The 20,197-nt window shown below is 52.9% G+C and overlaps 2 long non-coding RNA genes across 2 annotated transcripts in view; both read right to left on the bottom strand.

The window, feature by feature from the left end:
• The window catches only part of LOC144331685 (uncharacterized), a 107,084-nt gene extending 87,633 nt beyond the window's left edge, over positions 1–19,451 (bottom strand). The window contains exon 1 of the long non-coding RNA XR_013399053.1: positions 19,325–19,451. This is a non-coding gene — a long non-coding RNA (uncharacterized LOC144331685). The remainder of the gene's footprint in view (positions 1–19,324) is intronic.
• LOC144331736 (uncharacterized) lies at positions 265–13,180 on the bottom strand. The gene is made up of 2 exons (XR_013399106.1): positions 13,050–13,180; positions 265–2,275 (listed from the first exon to the last, which is right to left on the bottom strand). It is a non-coding gene; the product is annotated as an uncharacterized LOC144331736 (long non-coding RNA).
• Positions 19,452–20,197: the final 746 nt, after the last annotated feature.

Below are 20,197 nucleotides of genomic sequence, written 5' to 3'. Positions count from 1 at the left end.
GTCTGGGTGCACTGGGGTGGCTGTGGGAGTTGCCCTGAGCAATTTCTAGGCCACCTCCACCTTTGGATAAGGCTGCGTCATCCTCAGTCTGGGGTGCAGCGGAAAGTGACTCGAAGTCAAGAAATCCTGCCACTAATACCCAAGGGGCCTTAGGCAAATCATGCTATTAACCTCTCAGGACTCGGCTTTTGCATATGTACAATGCTGATAATCTTATGCACCTGTGATATCCCCAAGTGATGAGAGAATTGAATAAGAATACACACACACACACACACACACACACACACACCCTACCTAGCATAGTGACTGTGACTGCTCAATAAATGTCAGTCAGAGGAAATCATTTAGCTATTAGGCCAGCACTGGGAGGTGTGGAGCATGCTCACCTCAGGTCAAGTGCACAAGTATTTACCGAGCAGCCACCGCGGCCTCACCGTCAGGAGTTTATAATTTGCCTTTTGAATCCTAATGTCAGACCAGGTGGCACTCCTGCTTGTGATGACAAGCTCCTCTGTCATGGGTGGGCCTCCTGTGCCATGCCCTTTAACAGTGAAGGCGACACTCTAGGGCCTCCCCAGGTGCTGGCTCAGCTCTGAGGGCTCCTGTCATCGGACTTCATCCTCCCAACAACCCTATGAGTAGATGCTATTATTCTCATTTTAGGAAGGAAACTGAGGCACAAATTGATTCAGCGACGAGCCTGAGCTTGCCCAGCAAATGATGGTAGGATGTGGACTGGGACCTGTGGTTGGTCCCAGCCCAACCTCTGATCACTCTGCTTTACTGCCCCTAGGCTGCAAGTGCAGCTGCAGGTGTTCCTGCTCCTACCTCCTTTCCTTGCCTGGGCCTTTGGGCCTGCTCTGCCTTCCCCTGGAGCACTGTTCTCCCACTGCCTCCTGGCGATCTAGGCACTGCTGCAGCCCCACTGAGAGGTCCACTTCTGGGACACACCTTGGGCACCTTGGTTGGAATTCTTTTCTCTATGACTTTCCCTCAGAGGAGTAGACACCTTCAGATGTGCTTTGCCTCCTTACTGCATTGCCTAGAGGACGGGCCAGTCTCCACTTCCTATTGGGAGCCCCTGAGGCCATGCTCAGCCTGGGCTCACCTTCCCTGAGCTGAGTTGCTGTCAGAGTTCCAAGGAGGAAAATATCAGGGAGGCTGGAGTGGGCAGGAGTGGCTTCCTGGAGGCAAAGGGCCTGAACTCTGGGGGAGGAGGATGGCATTCCATGGCTTGTCCCAACAGGGGCTCTCGCCCCTCCCTGTTTCTGGTGCAAGCTGAGGGTCTCAGACCCAGGCCAGGAAGGCAGCTCTTGAGGTTGGAATCTTCCTTCACTACCAACTCCACCCTTTCTGGAAACCAGGAAGCTGGAGCCAGTGCCCTGCACTGCCTCTGGCAGCCCGGCCTCTGCCCTCTTCTGAGAAGCCTTCAGAGAAGTTCACTGCCCGTTCCTGCCATCTGTACGCAGCTGCTGGAAAGCCCTTCCTGGCGTCTACCCTGAGCCTTTCCAGCTGCTGGGAATTTCTGTGAATATATCCTCTGTGCAGGGTACTGGGCCAGGAGTTGGGGCTGGGAGGTGAGAGAGACCAGACCTTGGCTTTGAGGAGTTGAGGGTTTGATAGGAGAGACCTACATAGAAACCTGGAACCTGGCCCAGCCAAACAGGCAGCTGGAGCTGGGCCTCTGGACCCCAAGGGCTGGGGTCAAGACCCAATGGCTGTAGAGGCCCTGTGTTGCCTTGGCAACCTTCTTCCCTCTCTGGGCCTCAGTTTCTATAAAACGGGTGGCAGGCTAGCTGATCTCTGAGAATGTTTCCATATTTGATAACCCATGAATTGTGTTTCAAAACAAGAGGCCCATGCCTGATCCAGTGTTTGCAAGGTGATGCCTCAGACCCTTGGTGTTCCTCAGGACACTGATAGGCATCTCTTGAAAGACATTTGGGAAACACTGCTTTCTGCTTCCTCTTTTTAGAAATGCAAGGGCGGGAAGTGGTGGTTCACACCTGTAATCCAAGTACTTTGGGAGGCCAAGGTAGGAGGATTGCTTGAGCCCAGGAGCTCAAGACCAGCCTGGACAGCATAGTGAGACCCCAGTCTCCATTATTATTATTATCAACATTATTTGAGACTGAGACTGACTCTGTTGGCCAGGCTGGAGTGCAGTGGCATGATCTCGGCTCACTGCCACATCCACCTCCCATGCTAAAGTGATTCTCCTCCCTTAGCCTCCCAAGTAGTTGGGACTACTGGCGCACACCACCACACCCAGCTAATTTTTTGTCTTTTTATTAGACGGGGTTTCACCATGTTGGCCAGGCTAGTCTTGAACTCCTGACCTCAAGTGATTTGCCTGCCTTGGCCTCCCAAAGTGCTGGGATTACAGATGTGAGCCACCGCTCCTGGCCACCATTATTATTATTTTTTTAATTTAAAAAGTGTTTAAGTAAAGAGATGCATTGCCTCTAAGCATGCTAAAAGTTCTGAATTCTGCAGTTAAAAACAGCTCTTTGTTTAAAATATTTAATATGAATCTTCAATTTATTATTCTATTATTTTTTACCACCTATTAACATCTTGTAGAGTTTTTGATGGAAACCAGTTTCACCCTGTTCTGGAGAGGACATAGTTGCCTAAGGTGGACGTGGAGGCACCATGGCCTCTGAGTGACATGTGCATGTTCCTTACTTTGGGGTCACCTTGCCTTGGTTTCTAACTCTGTTCAGACCTGTTTGACATGTACCAGGTGACTACTCAGTGTCAGGCCAGGGAAGCAGCTGAATAGAATATGGCACTGACCCCCAGTTCCCTGTGTTTCCATGCCTTCAGAGTTCTCATTGTCCTGAATTGTCCCTGCTAGGGTGTGGACTTGAGGGCTGGGTCTTTCCCGCCTCCTCCGTGGTGCCTGTTACATAGGAATGATGTCAGCAGATGAAGGGCTTGCATGGAAGAGAATGTGTGCAGGCAGCATGCGGGGTAGGAATGAGCACACGCTCCTGAGTCAGACACTCCAGGTTTAAAAAACATTGTTAGAGATGGGGTCTCAAACTCTTGGGCTCAAGTGATCCTTCCTCCTCAGCCTCCTGAATAGCTGGGAATACAGGTGTGTGCCGCCATGCCTGGCTCTAGCCCCAGGTTTGAATCCTGACACCTCCATTTGTTAGCTGTGTGTCCTTGGCAAATGAATGAAGGTCTCTGAGTCTCAGCTTCCTTCCAGGTTGTGGTGAGGATTAAAGCAGATAATGTATGTAAACACTTAAGACAGGGTCTGGCGCATGACAGAACCCAGTAAATGGTGGCTATTGTTACCAGCAGCTTGGGGATCTGCTGCCAAGGTGGCTGTTGGTTGACCTTGGGTTTTAGAGTAGTCATTGCTTCTTTTTTTTTTTTTTTTTTTTTTGAGACAGTCTCACTCTTTCACTGTGTTGCCTAGATTTGAGTGCAGTGATGTGATGTCAGCTTACTGCAACCTTTGCCTCCCAGGTTCAAGCAATTCTCCAGCCTCAGCCTCCCAAGTAGCTGGGATTACAAGTGCACCCCACCACACTTTGCTAATTTTTTTTTTTTTTTTTTTGAGACGGAGTCTCGCTCTGTTGCCCAGGTTGGAGTGAAGTGGCCAGATCTCAGCTCACTACAAGCTCCGCCTCCCGAGTTTTTAGGCCATTCTCCTGCCTCAGCCTCCCGAGTAGCTGGGACTACAAGCGCCCGCTACCTCACCCGGCTAGTTTTTTGTATTTTTTTAGTAGAGACGGGGTTTCACCAGGTTAGCCAGGATGGTCTCGATCTCCTGACCTCGTGATCCGCCCGTCTCGGCCTCCCAAAGTGCTGGGATTACAGGCTTGAACCACTGCGCCCGGCCACACTTTGCTAATTTTTATATTTTTAGTAGAGACAGACGGGGTTTCACCATGTTGCCCAAGCTGGTCTCAAACTCGTGACCTCAGGTGATCCACCTGCCTCCGCCTCCCAAAATGCTGCGATTACAGGCATGAGCCACCGTGCCCAGCTCCCCAGCTAATTTTTATATTAGTTATTGCTTCTTATCCCGTCAAAATGCTGTCCTCAGATGTTCCCCATCTGCTCCCAGTCACCACGGAGGCTGCAGAGCCATGGCCGATGGCCATCCATCAAACCAAAGCAGAAGGGGAAGCAAGTGACCAAGCTCACATGACTGTTTAGTCATGGAATTGGACATGTCTGCTGTGACGTTTTATCCCCAGGGTTCCTGGGGACCTACCCTAGGCAAGCTCCTGCTGTCTGTGGGGTAAAGAGGGGTGTGTGTGCCCCTTGTCTTTAGGGAGCTTGTTCATTCATACATGTCTAGACACTAGACAACATGGTGCAGACATGCATGAGGATTAAGAGAGTGGTGAAGGTGGAGGGAAGGAAGAGAGGGGGCAGAGGGGACCATTGGTGTTGTCCCTGGAGCGGAAAAGAGCTGTCTTTAAATATGGTCTGAGCAGGGTGGGCTGCACATGGCTGATGAGACCTTTGTCCTTTCACCACTGGCAGGCAGCTGGCAGCTTGGGGGAAGGGGCTTGTCAAAGTTGCCCAGCTTAGGAGGTGACAACCGAACTGAATCTTCTCATTCCAAATTCCTTGTCATTTTCCTCTGTGATCCAGGCCATTGCCCCAGACCAGGGCTGGGCAGGAAGGGAGCTCAGCCCGCCCATATTCCTGCTCTCCCCCAGTTCACTGCTGTCCCTTAAAGGTAAAAATGGGGTGATCCAGTCAGAATTCAGCGTTTGTCTGACCTTGGAGGATCCTCCTTGCTGACATAAGGTTTCCTTATTCTTCGCTGATGTCACTTGTTAATGAAAATGGGAACCGAGTGATGATGAGCTGAGCTCGGGAGCCAGAGACCAGAGTTCAAGGCTGGCCCTTGCCCCACTTACCAGCAAGATTGGGATAAGTTAAGTAACCTTCCCATGCCTCAATTTCCTGTCTGTAAAATGAGAATCACGATACTTGCAGTGTCACAAGGATGAAAAGAAGTAAGGAATGGCAAGTGCTCAGCCTAGCACCTTTGACAAAAACAAGACCTAGTAGTTGCCTCTTTCAGTCGTTTCAACTGCCAGTTAATGCCCCGCATTTTCCAGGTGGGATGGCTTATGTCTTGGGTATAATCAAGCCCAGGAAAACCTCTTCCCTGTCTAGGGCACAGAGTTGAGCTTACTGAGGTCACGACAGGGACTCAGGCACAGCCCTGGGGTGTGTTCACATGTCAGGGGCTTCAGTTCACACAGAAAGTGTAATATCTGCCAGGCTGCCAGGCTGAGGGTCTCACACACACCCACCCCAGCTCACCTTCAGCTGTGTGTGCTTCACTGTGCACAGGTGTTGTTTTGTTTTGTGTTGTTTTTGAGATAGGGTCTCACTCTGTGGCCCAGGATGGAGTTCAGGGGTGCCGTCATGGCTCACTGCAGCTTCTACTGCCTGGGCTTAATCGATCCCCCACCTCAGCCTTCCAAGTAGCTGGTTCTACAGGCGCCAGCCACTGTGCCTGGCTAATGTTTTTTTTGAGACGGAGTCTCCCTCTGTCTCCCAGGCTGGAGTACAGTGGCGTGATCTCAGCTCGCTGCAAGCTCCACCTCCTGGTTCGCGGCATTTTCCTGCCTCAGCCTCCCGAGTAGCTGGGACTACAGGTGCCCGCCACCACGCCCTGCTAATTTTTTGTGTTTTTAGTAGAGACGGGGTTTCACCGTGGTCTCGATCTCCTGACCTCATGATCCGCCCTCCTCAGCCTCCCAAAGTGCTGGGATTACAGGCATGAGCCACCGCACCTGGCCAATTTTTGTATTTTTTTGTAGAGACAGGGTTTCCCCATGTTGCCCAAGCTGGTCTTACTGAACTCCTAAGCTCAAGCTATCCTCCCACCTTGGCCTCCCAAAGTGCTGGGATTACAGGTGTGTGTTACCTGCACAGGTGTTTTATATTTGCCTCACCTCTCTACCAGGTGACAAATTGAGAAATCAGAGAGTTTAGGGCTGAGAACCAAGAGTTGAAATCTCAGTGACTCTGCTTTGGCAGGTGCAGTGGGAGGAGCTGCTCCCGACTGCCAAGGTCCCAACTCCTGCTGTGTGATCTTGGGGAAGCCAGCCACCCTCTCTGGTACATTCTCCATCAGTGCCTGGAGGGAGTTGGCCTCTGACATCTATCAGATTTGCTATCAGGAGCTTTAGGGCTCTACTGGGACAGGCCCACATTTGCTTTTGTTTCCCACGTTTTGTCCCCCAAGTGCTTGGGGTTGGACATGTGAGCACACAGCAGATGCTCAATAAGTGCTTGCTGAACCTCAGTGATGAGAGAGAGAGCTCAGTGGGCCTGTCTGCTGGGTCTGTCATTCCCTTAGCACTGCGGGGGGAGTCCTCTCACATCCCTCCCTGCAGCCTCCTCCTGGGGGATCACCTAAAGCTCATGTCTACAGAGACGCCTCTCTCGACCCTCCAGTACCAGCTGTTTTCTCTGACAGCACCCTAGACTTTTCCTTTATGGCACTCGTTGAAATTTATGATCACATATTTATTGGCAGATTAGTTGTTCATTGTCTATCTTCCCCACAAGGATTTCTGCTTCATGAGGGCAGCTTCGTAAGTCCTCAGTGATCAACTGAGTGTCCGAATGAATGAATGAATGGTGAGGACAGAATGGGGGGTAAAAAGCCGGGAGAGGCCAGGCACAGTGGCTCACACCTGTAATCCCAGCACTTGGATTGCTTGATCCCAGGAGTTGAAGACCAGCCTGGGCAACCCCATCTCTACCTTGTTATCATGGCAAAATCCCATCTCTACTAAAAATTAAAAAAAAAAAAATTAGCTGGGTGTGGTGGTGTGTGCCTGTAGTCCCAGCTACTCGGGAGGCTGAGTGAGAGAATCACCTGAGCCTGGGAAGTTGAGTTGGGAAGTGAGTCTTGATGGTGCCACTGTACTCTATCCTGGGCGACAGGAGTGAGACTGTCTCAAAAAAAAAAAAAAAAAAAAGAGCGAGGAGGACGCTGAGGGTGAGATGAGGCTGTCCAGGGCCTCTCACTGATGGAGGTGGTCGTGACTCCAAGTCCAGTGCTCTTCCTTCTTCTGGAGCAGGGACACCCTGGGGGACCAGGCTGGGTTTAATGGGCAGCCAAGACCCTGAGGACCTAGGGAAGAGGAGGAGGGCATGGGGGATCTGAGCCAGCTCCACCCCTTCCCCCAACAGGCAGGAAGGACAGGGCAGATCTGTCAGCTTCAGACACCACTGCCCCAGGGGACCCAGCCCTGAGCCCAGGGAGGCAGGGAAAAAGGGGGAGACAGGAAGCACCCGGGTCTTCCCCTCCTCCCTTTTGCCCCACCCTCCGCCCCCATCTCTGGCGAGAGAGCTCACAGCCCCAGGCCTTGGCACTAGGGGGACAAGGGCGGGGTGATGGGGGACAGAAATCCCGTTCTGGGCAAATCCCTTCCTCTCCCTCATTTGGTTTCTGGCCTCAAATTGGGGACTGCTCTGGCAGTCCCTGGAGAGCTTGGCTGGGGCCTTGAGGCAGGAGGGATGGAGCAAGAGGGAGAGGGCACTGCCCACTTATGCCCTTCCTGTGTGCCCAATCCTGTGCAGACCTAGCTGCAGTGTCACTCGACAGGAGGACGAGCACTGGGCAGGACCTGGGAGACCTCACTGAAAGGCTGGGCTCTGTCGAGAACTGCTGTGTGACCTCGGGTGGGGCACAGCCCCTCTCTGGCCACTGTTGTTCTTCTCATCCGCCAATGTGGTCCAAACCTAGGGCCAAAGATCACAAGCCCTTTGAGGAGTTTTAAAAGACTAATTCCCAGGCCCCATTCTGAGTGGTAGATTTGGGTGGGACATCTGTATTTTTAAATCTTTGCTGCTATTATGATGCACCTAGTGGAGGCACTACTGCCATAGATGCTCTAAGGGCCCCTCCCCGGCCTCAAAACTCCCACCCCTAGGGCAGGCCACCCCACTCCTGTGTCCTGCTCTGGAAGGCAAGGGTGGCAGTGGCTGGCTGCATCCTCTGGGGTGCCAGCTGGGACACAGGTGGCAGGCCGTGGGGAGCAGGGTGCTGCCTGGGGAGGGTGTGCACTGTGGACCTGCCAGGAACAAATACAGAGGGGCCTGGGAGGGCCCTGAGCTTCCCAGCCAGAGTCTCCCCTCCATCCCCTCTTCTGAAGGCCTCTTCCCCCTGACCTTTCTCCCTTCTTTTCCACTTCGGCCTCCGTCTTGTTTCTTTCTCTGTCCATTGCTCCCTCCTTCTCCTCTTTCTGTCCCCAGCCTCCTCTCTCTGGGAAACTTTTTAATTTTGACCCCACATCCCACAGTTGGTTGCTCCTGCCTCTTGGTGTCCTTCCTGTCCTGGCCCTCCTGCCCTGGTTCCCTGTCTCTCTCCAGCCCTGTCTCTGTCTCTCCCTGTTTTTCTCTCCCTGATACGTTCTCTCCCTCCCTCCCTCCATGAATTTCTCTGTCTCTGCCCTGTGCCACCTCTCATCTTCCCTGCCTCTGTAAGTGTGGGGAGGACCCTGGAAAATGACAGAGGTGGGGAAAGCTGACAAGTTAGAGAAACCAAGGCTTGTGGAAACCGTGGCAGCCCGCAGTCTTCCCCACCTGGCTCCAGCCTACCTTCCCCAGGCCACCTGGCTCTGTCCCCTGCACACCCTGGGTCACCCTGCCCCTCCCTCGTGCCTGTGCCCAGCTCCGCATCTCCCTCTTCCCATTTCCAGCTTCCCTGACACTGCCCTGGGGCCCTTTCTCTGGCTGTCCTGGGGACCTCACCTCCTGTGAGCCCACAGCTCACTGTCTGTCGAGGGGGTATAGGCAGGAGGTGAGGATGCGTCCGAGCCTCCCGGGGACACGACCCTCACTGAGTCATGGACTGCAGGATTTGTGCCATCTCCTGGCACGAGAGCCAAGGTTGCCCAGATTGACAGAAGAGCAGGTGTTTGTGTCCCCTTCCAGTGAGAGCTTTCCAGCACCCAGAGAGCCAAGATGGCTTGCAGAATTGGGGAAGAGGCAGGGAGAGGGTGAGAAGTGGAAATGGAGGGGCATGTTCTCCCCCTCCCGGGGCCTCAGTTTCTCCTCACAAACTTTTCCCTCTCTCTCATTGTCTAAGTTAGCCTTTCCTTCCCGCCTCTGGTGCGATTGGGGGTGGGGTGGGGCAGGGAATGAGGGGAGGCTGGGCTTTTACTCAACAGAGCAATTTCTCCTGTGATCAAAAGAGGCCATGGCCGCCTCATCTCTCCTCAGAGACCTGCCCTGACAGGTGGTGTCCTGCCTCCAGTCCGTGTTAACCCCCTCAAGGCCAGGGCTGGGCTGAGGGTCTGAGCCTCCCACCTGCCACTTGAAGGGACCTCCCTGGGGTCCGGAGACATCATACTGGCCCTGGGGAGGCTGTGGACCCTGGGCCTCGCACTTACATCTGGACAGGCCTTCTGGCCTCCAGGGCCTGGCGAGAACCTCAGGTGAAGAGTTGCTGTTAGGCTCCCTGGGCGGGTTGGGGTGGTCCTGCTGTCCCACCCTGGAGACTTTATTCCAGGGGCTCTGGGCTGGAAGGAGCCCCTATTCCTTCCAGACTCCCTCTCTGCACCCTCCCCACTGCTGGCCCTGTGGCCCTGGGTGTGGGATGTGCAGAGGACTGGCCAGGAGAAGGGTTAAGTCAGGGACTCTTGGGATGGCTTTGGCCACGGCCATTCCTCTGGGAGAAGAGAACAAGGGGCCCATTCTGTGTGTGGGAATTAATAGCAAAGAGTCATCTGGGGTGTCACTCAAGCACTGATCGACTCCCAGAGGAATGTGAGAGGGAGAGAGAGGGAGAGGAGAGGAGAGGTGTGGTGGGGGCTGAGACGGAGATGTCAAAGGCAGGGCATTAGGGTCTGGCTGGTACAGGAGCCCACCCTGGTAGGTGGGCCCGCTGCCCCAAGATGGGTCCTGCTTTTCACCACAGATGCTTCCCCGCCCCTACACAGGATGAAGACCCCCTCCTGTCATTCCCTAACCCAGGGCCTCCCACTTCTGTCTTCATTCCCAGACGACCGTACCCTCCACCCCGAGGTGGGCCTGTTGGGCAGCTGGCCCTGAGTTCCTGGGCTCTCGCAGTCTGCTCCCATCTTTGCTGAGAGATCCAGGTGCTCCTTGTGGGAACTGCCCTGGGGATGGTACTGTGGAGTGCCAGCCTGGGGTCCTGAGTTGTACCCTCTGTCCCAGGATCCAGGAGCCCCACTTGCCAGGCTCCAGGCCCAGTTCAGACACATTCCTACCAGGTGGCTGCAGGCATCTTTGGCTGCCTGTGTGTTGGGACGCTGGAGCTTGTCAGCCATCACGGGGCTCAGCCTTCCTCATCTGCTCAGGCCCCTGTGGCAGCCTCAGCCTGGCCTGTGGGTGAGGACCAGCAGGCCTCCCGACATCTGAATGTCACAGCCTAAGAAAGGCCTTGGCGGGGCTCCAGGAGGCCTAGGAGGGCGTGGCGCCCGCCTGCTCCAGTTGTGGGGCTGAGTCAGAATCCTCCCAGGTCATTTGCCTCTGGGTGCCCTGATACCCCTTCCCCTCCCCAGGACCTCAGCCTGGCCACCGAGCTGAAATGAGCCTAGACTCTGTGGGATGCAGAGGCAGTGGGGTGCACAGGATGAGGGCTTTGGGGCAGTCAGAGCAGGGTACCCCTCTCCCTGGCTCTGTGACCTGGGCAGAGCTCCTTTGTCTCTCTGAGCCCCGGGGTTTCCTCTTGAAAATGGGTTATATCATAACTGGCAGGTTCAGAAGTGAGAGAAGGTAACAGGTGTCAAGTGCCCGACACAATAGCCAACCACTGTGTGTTGTTATTTTTATTATGATGATTATTGTTATTGGAGGACTGGGCAGCCTCCACTGCTGTTGGGCTGGAAGCTACACCATGCACACCATTTGACTGCCTGGATCTGCACCTGGCAGCCTGTGCCCGCTCGGCGAATCGTAGGGATCCCAGCGCTGTTCCTCCTCAGCTGTGGTTTTGGCGAGGGTGAGCTTCCCGGCCCCCAGACCTCCTGTGTGCCAGCGTCATTTCCATATCTGGTGACTCATCCTGCTGGTCCTGCCGGAACACGATGCCTCCCCTGACGGCATGGTGCAGGCACAGTGTGTGCAGCCACGGGCCTCAGTTCCTCCCCTGGGGGTTGGCCACCTGCGCCCCCACGGTAGACTGGCATTTTGAAGCCTGAAGGGAGCTTAGCGGTTGTCCAGCTGGACCTTCTTATACTGACAGGGAGCTGAGGTCTAGAAAAGAGAGGGCCTTTCTGGGGCACTGTGGAGTAAACAGAGCTGGCAGGCCCTTCTACATTGGACTGGGAGTCTGGACTCCTGGGTTATTGCCCAAACTTGGATGCTAGGGGCCAAGTGGGCTGGGAAAATTCCTTACTCATAGCTGGGGTGGGGAGAGGACACATGGAGAAAGAAGGTGGAGCCTTTTGCAAACTAAAGTGCTTTCCAAATATGGGGGGTTATTAGGAGGATGGCTTTGGGCCCCACGAGATGGTGCTGACCCTGTGTTTGTCTGCAGTCTGTGCAGGACACTAGGGTGGTTGGTGCCACCAGTCCAGGGGCTGCTGGACACAGGCCTCCCCCGCAGAGGAATAAGCCAACACCATTGAGGAGGGGGCAGCCCAGGGCTCCCTGCCTGGCTTTGGAGGTGTAGGGTGTTTGAAATAACATTCTTCAACATGCTCAAAGTGAAACTAGCTTCCTTTGGGAACATACGGAGACCACAGGCACTCAACAGGGGCTGACGAGGACCCACCAGCTCCACTGTGGGCTCCATCCCTGCCCTTGGGCTCATAGTCTGGTGACCTCGGCATTCATTATTTTCATTCCAGTTCTCAGTACAGTGCTTGGCACATAGTAGGAACTCAGGAAGTGTTTATGGGATGGAATGGGGTGATGACGTTGAGGCAAGATTAAGGGTATGAATGGAGATGACATCTGCGTCTTGCCTGGAAGCAGAGGGGAGGAAAAGGAGCAAGTGACGAGTGGCGGCTGGCATGGGTGCAGCGCCACTGAGAGAAGGGGTTGAGAGAGGTTAGAGAAGGAATGGAGTCAACACTCCTGAGAGCCCTTCTTTGCCCTGTGGCCTCTTACTTGCAAGCTAGTTCCCCTCTCTGAGGCTCAGTTTCCTTATCTGTAACACAGGGATAGGATTTATTCGTGAGTTGTTTGTTGCAAGGCTCAAGAACGGTAACACATGGGTCCTGACAGGCTCTCAACCATGCCTCCTGGACACCCAGTGTGTTGTGAACAGAGATCTTTAGAAAGAACAGATAAACATTACAGAAGTATCTTATAGAGACACAGTTGACAGATACATAAATAATGTGAGTTGCATCGTATTAGATTCAGAGAGACTAAAGATAGATTTTTAGGGGAATTTGTGAATTTACTCATTTTGGGGATGAGCGCTGGGATGGAGACAGTGAACCCTTGACATTGGAGGCTCCGGGATTATAGAGTTGCTTTGTGGTTTTTTTGGGGTGGAGTCTCACTTTGTTGCCCAGGTGGAGTGCTGTGGCGTAATCTCCACTCACTGCAACCTCTGCCTCCCAGGTTCAAGCGATTCTTCTGCCTCAGCCTCCTGAGTAGCTGGGATTACAGGCATGTACCACCATGCCTGACTAGTTTTTGTATTTTTAGTAGAGATGGGGTTTCACCATGTTGGCCAGGCTGGTCTCCAACTCCTGACCTCAAGTGATCTGCCCGCTTAGGCCTCTCCAAGTGCTGGGATTACAGGTGTGAGCCACCTCGCCTGGCCAAGTGTTTTTTTTTTTTTTTTGGTGGAATCTCACTCTGTTGCCCAGACTGGAGTGCAGTGGCGTGATCTTGGCTCACTGCAACCTCTGCCTCCTGGGCTCAAGCAATTCTCCCACCTCAGCCTCCTAAGTAGCTGGGACTACAGGCACCTGCCGCCATGACCGGCTAATTTTTGTATTTTTAGTAGAGACTGGATTTTGCTATGTTGGCCAGGCTGGTCCCGAACTCCTGACCTCGGGTGATCCGCCCGTCTCAGCCTCTCAAAGTGCTAGGATTACATGCGTGAGCCACCATACCCGACCTTTTTTTAAAATTTATTTTTTTTCCCCCAAACTTGGACAAAGCATATCACTTACAGACTTTTTATTAGGCCACAAAAATGCTTAAGAACTAAAGAAGAAAACTCCAGTTCCAAAGTATGCAAAAATAGCAAAATAGAAATTACTCAAAATTTTAAATGGAAAATGAAAAAGACCCTTTAAAACTTGTTTATAGCCAACCAGTTCTATGTAGCATGCGATGTGGGTACATTTCAACATGCCTGATGCAATGTGGGGTCAGTGGGACCCACAAGAGTCTTATGAAGTGTCCAGGGCACTGCAGCCACCGCCTCCCGGCCTCAAGCAATTCTCCCACCTCAGCCTCCTGAGTAGCTGCAATCACAGGCACCTGCCACCATGCCCGGCTAATTTTTGTATTTCTAGTAGAGACCGGGTTTTGCCATGTTGGCTGGGGCCATGGGGCTGGGGTTGCTCAGCAAAGGGAGCTGTGTCTGGGGGCAACTGAGAAGGGCTTCCCGGTGGAGGTGATGTTTGGGTGCAACCTTACAGAGAGAGAAGGGATTGAATAGAGGGAAAAATGGCCTGGTGGTGACTTTTGAGTATTGAGGTAAAGGGCGATGTGTGAGCAAAGGTTCAGAGAAAGGAACGCACATGGAGAGTTAGAGAGAAAGGTGAGATACTTGGCATGCAAGATACTTTGGAATTAGGATGTGGAGAACAGGGGAGGGGTTAGGGTGACTGTAGAAAGTTTGGTAGAGGCTTATGTACCAGGCTTGGACTTTATCCTAAGGTCAATCAGGAACCATGAGTGAGACAGAGTCTGGCTCTGTTGCCCAAGCTGGAGTGCAGTGGCACGATCTCAGCTTACCGCAACCTCTGCCTCCCAGGTTCAAGCAATTCTTCTGCCTCAGCCTCCCTAATAGCTGGAATTATAGGCCCGCACCACCACACCTCGCTAACTTTTGTCTTTTCAGTAAAGATGGGGTTTCACCATGTTGGCCAGGCTGGTATTGAACTCCTGACCTCAAGTTACCCGCCCACCTCGGCCTCCCAAAGTGCTGGGATTACAGGAATGAGCCATTGTACCCTGCTGGGAGATATTTTAAGAAGGAGGGTGGGCCGGGCGCGGTGGCTCAAGCCTGTAATCCCAGCACTTTGGGAGGCCGAGACGGGTGGATCACGAGGTCAGGAGATCGAGACCATCCTGGCTAACACGGTGAAACCCCGTCTCTACTAAAATACAAAAAACTAGCTGGGCGAGGTGGCGGGCGCCTGTAGTCCCAGCTACTCGGGAGGCTGAGGCCGGAGAATGGCGTGAACCCGGGAGGCGGAGCTTGCAGTGAGCTGAGATCCGGCCACTGCACTCCAGCCTGGGCTACAGAGCGAGACTCCGTCTCAAAAAAAAAAAAAAAAAAAAAAAGAAGTAGGGTGAGGAGGGCGATGGTGACACAGTCAGCCAACTTTTTTTTTTTTTTTTTTTTTGAGATGGAGTCTCACTCTGTCACCCAGGCTGGAGTGCAGTGGTGTGATCTTGGCTCATTGCAACCTTCGCCTCTCAGGTTCAAGTGATTCTCACACCTCAGTTTCCCGAATAGCTGGGATTACTATTGCATACCACCATGCCCAGCTAATTTTTATATTTTTATTAGAGATGGGGTTTCATCGTATTGGCCAGGCTGGTCTCGAACTCCTGACCTCAGGTGATTCACCTGCCTCAGCTTCCAGCTTCCCAAAGTGCTGGGATTACAGGAGTGAGCCACTGTTCCCGGAACAGTCAGCCTTTTTTTTCCCCAAGTTCACTCTTAAAGCATTGTGGCAGCTGCATGGTTGCTAGGGGAGGGAGGTGCTGGAGACTGGAGGCCAGAGACCCATTAGGAGATTAGGAGACTAATTTTTTTTTTTTGAGATGGGGTGTCGCTGTGTTGCCCAGGCTGGAGTGCAGTGGCATGACATAGCTCGACGTAGCTGACATAGCTCCTTAGCTAAAAAAAATCCTGCTGCCTCAGTCTCCAGAGAGTAACTTGGACTACAGGCATGCATCTCTGTGTTTGGCTAATTTTTATTTTTATTTTTTGTAGAGTTGCGGGAGTCTCACTATATTGCTCAGACTGGTCTTGAACTCCTGGCCTCAAGTGACCCTCCCACCTTCCTGAGCTCCTGATGGCATAAGCCACCACACCTGGCCAGAGGCTGGAGCATTAATCCTGGTGAAAAATGATGAGAACCCATATTAGGATGGGTCCTAGGTAGGGACGGAAGAAGAGGAGAGATTTGAGAACAAGTCAGGCAGTGGTTGGAGTGAAGGAAGTTGGAAATAGGTGGTAATAACACCCCTGCCACTTCCTGAGTGCTTACTGTGGGCCAGCTGCTTTCTACCTATAAGACATGCATATCTACTCACTGAGTTCTCATGACTGCCAGAATGGAGCAAGAGATGGCAGGCAGGCGTGATTAACTGGAATCTGCAGAATCTATGCCCTGCAGTTAAAAACCAATGGCTAACTTGATTACCTCTGTAAAGGAAGCAATAAATAAATAAAAACCAGTGTCAAAAACCATGTCATAGGCCAGGTGCAGTGGCTCACGCCTGTAATCCTAACACTTTGGGAGGCCAAGTTGGGCAGATCACTTGAGGCCAGGAGCTCGACACCAGTCTGGCCAACATGGTGAAACCCCATCTCTACTAAAAATACAAAATTAGCACACCTGTAATCCCAGCTGCTTGGGAGGCTGAGGCAGGAGAATCACTTGAACCTGGGAGGTAGAGGTTGTAGTGAGCCAAAATTGGGCCATTGCACTCCAGCCTGGGCAAAAAGAGTGAAACTCCATCTCAGAAAATGAAACAAAACAAAACAAAACCATGTGATGGATATTTGTTGTAGACAAATTAGAAAATATAGAAAAACAAGAAGAAAGGCCAGGTGCCATTGGTTTTTAACTGCAGGGCATAGATTCTGCAGATTCCAGTTAAATCAGGTCTGCCTGCCATCTCTTGCTCCATACTGGCAGTTATGAGAACTCGGTGAGTGGATATGCATGTCTTATAGGTAGAAAGCACCTGGCCCACAGTGAGCACTCAGGAAGTGGTAGGGGTGTTATTACCACCTATTTCCAACGTCCTTCACTCCAGCCTCCTGAGTAGCTGGGACTATAGGTGTGTGCCACCATGCCCGGCCAAGTTTTGTTTTGTTTTAGTAGAGTCAGGGTTTCACCATATTTGCCAGGCTGATGTCAAATTCCTGGCCTCAAGTGATATGCCCACCTCACCTTCCCAAAGGGCTGGGATTACAGCATGTGAGCCACCTTGAATACCAGGTTTAAGAGTTTGGAGTTGGCTGGGTGCGGTGGCTCACACCTGTAATCCCAGCACTTTGGGAGGCTGAGGCAGGTGCATCACAAGGTCAGGAGATCGAGACCATCCTGGCTAACACGGTGAAACCACGTCTCCACTAAAAAGTACAAAAAAATTAGCCGGGTGTGGGGGCAGTCGCCTGTAGTCCCAGCTACTCGGGAGGCTGAGGCAGGAGAATGGTGTGAACCCAGGAGGCGGAGCTTGCAGTGAGCTGAGATCGCACCACTGCACTCCAGCCTGGGTGACACAGCAAGACTCCGTCTCAAAAAAAAAAAAAAGAGTTTGGAGTCCTAATGGGGAACCACAAAGAATTTCAGCTCAGGGGTGATGGAACCCTGTAGACCTTTAGGCAGCTCATCCTGGCCAGGTGGAGGAAAGACTGATAGCAGGAGAGCCGGTACTGGCCTGGACGCCAGAGAGGAGAGCTCCCCCAGCAAAACATTAGGATGGAAGGAAGTTGGTGATCAACTAGGTGTGTAGGAGGCAGGGTGAGGGGTTGTCAGGCAAAATGGGAATGGAGGGGCGATGTAATCACCTAAAATGACAAGACCCAGAGCAGTGCCCTCTGAGCGAGGTCTGCAGAGTGGGACGCCCTTGCGCTGTTGGTCGCTGGTCCTCAGCAAGGTCAGAGATTAGTACAGAACTCAGACAATTATAGTCTAGAAACTCCTGTAACAATTTGACATGGCTGCAATTTCCAAGAGTGTGATTCATTTTAATAATTCTTTTTTATGGTATGTTACAGAAGTATTGGTCCGCAAAGAATTGGTTTTAAAAAACCTTGGGCCAGATGTAGTGGCTCATGCTTGTAATGCCAACATTTTGGGAGGCCGAGGCAGGAGGACCACTTGAGGCCAGGAGTTCAAGACCAGCCCGGCCCGGGCAACCTAGTAAGACACCATCTCTACTGAAAAAAAATTAGCCGGGTGTGGTGGCACATGCCTGTTGTCCTAGCCACTTGGGAGGATTTCTTGAAACCAGGAGGTAGAGGCTGCAGTGAGCCATGATGGCACCACTGCATTCTAGCCTGGGCAGGAGAGTGAGGCCCCATCTCTAAAAATATATATATATTTTTAAAAATTGTTTGCTCTTCACTCCATTGAGCTGCAAAAATGCTGATCTAGATGGACACTGGGACATAGGGAGGGCAGCGAGGCAGTGAGCAGGCATGTGGGCAGCTGTGCACACACTCCAGGGACCTGGGATTATTTCTGAGGTCAGAGTGATCACGGGGAGCTAACCACAGCCACCCAGCCAATAGCAAGGGCCACCTTCCAGTCACTCACTCAGCAGATATTTAGCAGGCACATTCTACATGCCAGGCCAGGTGCTGAGGCACATGTTGGGAAAACGGTGACGAGGCAGGTTCATCCCTTCCTCTTGGAGTTGATACCCGCTCGCACTAGTCCCCAAGGGTCATTCCAGAAGGGAAACTTCAACCTGGCTCTGGGGAGGAGTGGGCAAGGGGAGCAAGGAGCAGCTTTTCCACCCTACCCGGTCCATTGCCCCCACAGACCCCCCAAGAAGGGCCTGACTTGGGGAGGCAGCAACAGGGGGAAGGACAGGGAACAGGACTTGGGTCAGCAACCATAGCCCCAGCTCTGTCACCTCTGTTTATGCTGTTGTCCCGGGGAGCCTGTCATCTCAGAGCTCCAGCTCCCACATCTGCATGGTGGGGATCCTGGGGTCCTCCTGCCTCACCCAACAGAGGCCTGGATTAGAATGAGCTTGGGAGAGGACAGTGGGCTGACTTGTGATCATGGTCCAAATTTCCAGGGTGCACCCTGCTTCTGTCTTCTTGTAGAGCTTCTGGAAGCCACAAGTGCACACATCTGAAAGGAACTTGGAATTTACTGGTACGGGTGCTCCATTTTACAGGACTGAGAGGCCTGGAGGGAGACAGATGTGGCTAAGGTTGCCCGTGGTGAGCAGCAGAGTGGGAACATGAACCTAGATCCCCAGCTGGACATCTGGCACCCTGAAAGCCTGAGGGAAGGGCCCTCCCAGAGTGCCGTGAAAATCTGAATGACAGAGACCGAGTGTCCGGCAGGCCCCCAGCCCCTTCTTCACTAGGTCTCCTGATAGCAGCCAGCGAGGACTGCCCAGGGTGGCAGGAACCTTTCAGGAAGGCAGAGGGAGAGTGGGCTTAGCCATAGGGCAGACCGTGAGGGGCTCACAGGGCATGAGGTGGCCCAGGCAGGCAGCACTAGGGTGGCTGGCAGATAGGAGGGGGCCCAGCAGCAGAGACCCATGTCAGGGGGCAGGGCTCCAGACCTGTGAGGGATGTGGCTAAGGTTGACCTGGAAAAAGGAACGCTGGGAGCCCGGGAGGTGGAAGGACACTGAAGGAGCTGGCGGTGGACAGAGCAGGGCCGCCCCCATGCCTCCAAGACCTGCTGTAACATCTGCAAAATGAGATGGAAAGCTGTGCCTCCCAGGGCTCCTGGTGGCTGGCAGATGACAGAGAGGGCGCCGCCGGCCTCCAGTTCTTCCCGAGTCTCCCGGGGCCTCATCTGGGCCTGGCAGCAGCAGGCCCTCTGCAAAGACTTGCTGAATTAACAAATGCCTGAGGGAGGGAGAGGGGAACTCACACTAGTTGTGGTCGTGGTCGATTTCTGTCCTGAAGAATGGGGAATTATAGCGTTGCTGGGCTCCCTGTGATGCGGCAGCGGGACTGAGGCCTGTGTGAGTGAGTATAAACGCTGTGGTCTGTGTGCAGCCCGTTTGTCTTCAGGGCTGTGCCATGGCAGGCCCCCTCTAGCTCCTCTGTCACTTTACAATAAACTCTCTGGGTGTGGTGGCTCACGCCTGTAATCCTAGGACTTTGGGAGGCCGAGGCCGGTGGATCACCTGAGGTCAGGAGTTTGAGACCAGCCTGGCCAACATGGAGAAACCCCGTCTCTACTAAAAATACAAAAGATAGCCGGGCGTGGTGGCACCTGCCTCTAATCCCAGCTACTCATGAGACTGAGGCAGGAGAATCACTTGAACCCAGGAGGCATAGGTTGCGGTGAGGAGAGATCGTGCCACTGCACTCCAGCCTGGTTACAGAGAGAGACTCTGTCTCAAAACAAAACAAAAAATAAAACATTAAAAAAGCCAGGCGCTGTGGCTCATGCCTGTAATCCCAGCACTTTGAGAGGCCGAGGTGGGCAGATCACCTGAGGTCAGGCGTTCAAGACCAGGCTGGTCAACATGGTAAGACCTCGTCTCTACTACAAAAAATTAGCTGGGCATGGTGGTGCACGCCTATAATCCCAGCTACTAGGGAGGCTGAGATGGGAGAATCACTTGAACCTGGGAGGTGGAGGTTGCAGTGAGCCGAGATCATGCCACTGCACTCCAGCCTAGGTGACAGAGAGAGACTGTGTCTCAAACAACAACAACAACTACACATTAGAAAAGCCAGGTGCGGGGGCTCAATCCTGTACTCCCAGCACTTTGGGAGGCCTAGGCAGGCGGATCACCTGAGGTCAGGAGTTTGAGACCAGGCTGGCCAACATGGTAAGATCCCGTCTCTACTACAAAAAATTAGCCAGGCGTGCGCCTGTAATCCCAGCTACTAGGGAGGCTGAGGTGGGAGAATCGCTTGAACCCAGGAGGCAGAGGTTGCAGCGAGCCGAGATTGCGACACTGCACTCCAGCCTGGGTGACAGAGCTAGACTCCTCAAAAATAAGAAATGGATTCATGTGCATCTTCTGCACCCTTCTGCTCTCCCTCATGTTCCTTTTTGGACCAAGGTAGTGAGCACACCTCGCTAAAAATAATTACCAGTAAAGGTAATTATTTCAGTTGCTATAATTATAATATA

The sequence above is a fragment of the Macaca mulatta genome, chromosome 10 (assembly GCF_049350105.2).
Source record: "Macaca mulatta isolate MMU2019108-1 chromosome 10, T2T-MMU8v2.0, whole genome shotgun sequence".
Lineage (NCBI taxonomy): Eukaryota > Metazoa > Chordata > Mammalia > Primates > Cercopithecidae > Macaca > Macaca mulatta.
This window is presented reverse-complemented; position numbering and strand designations above follow the sequence as displayed.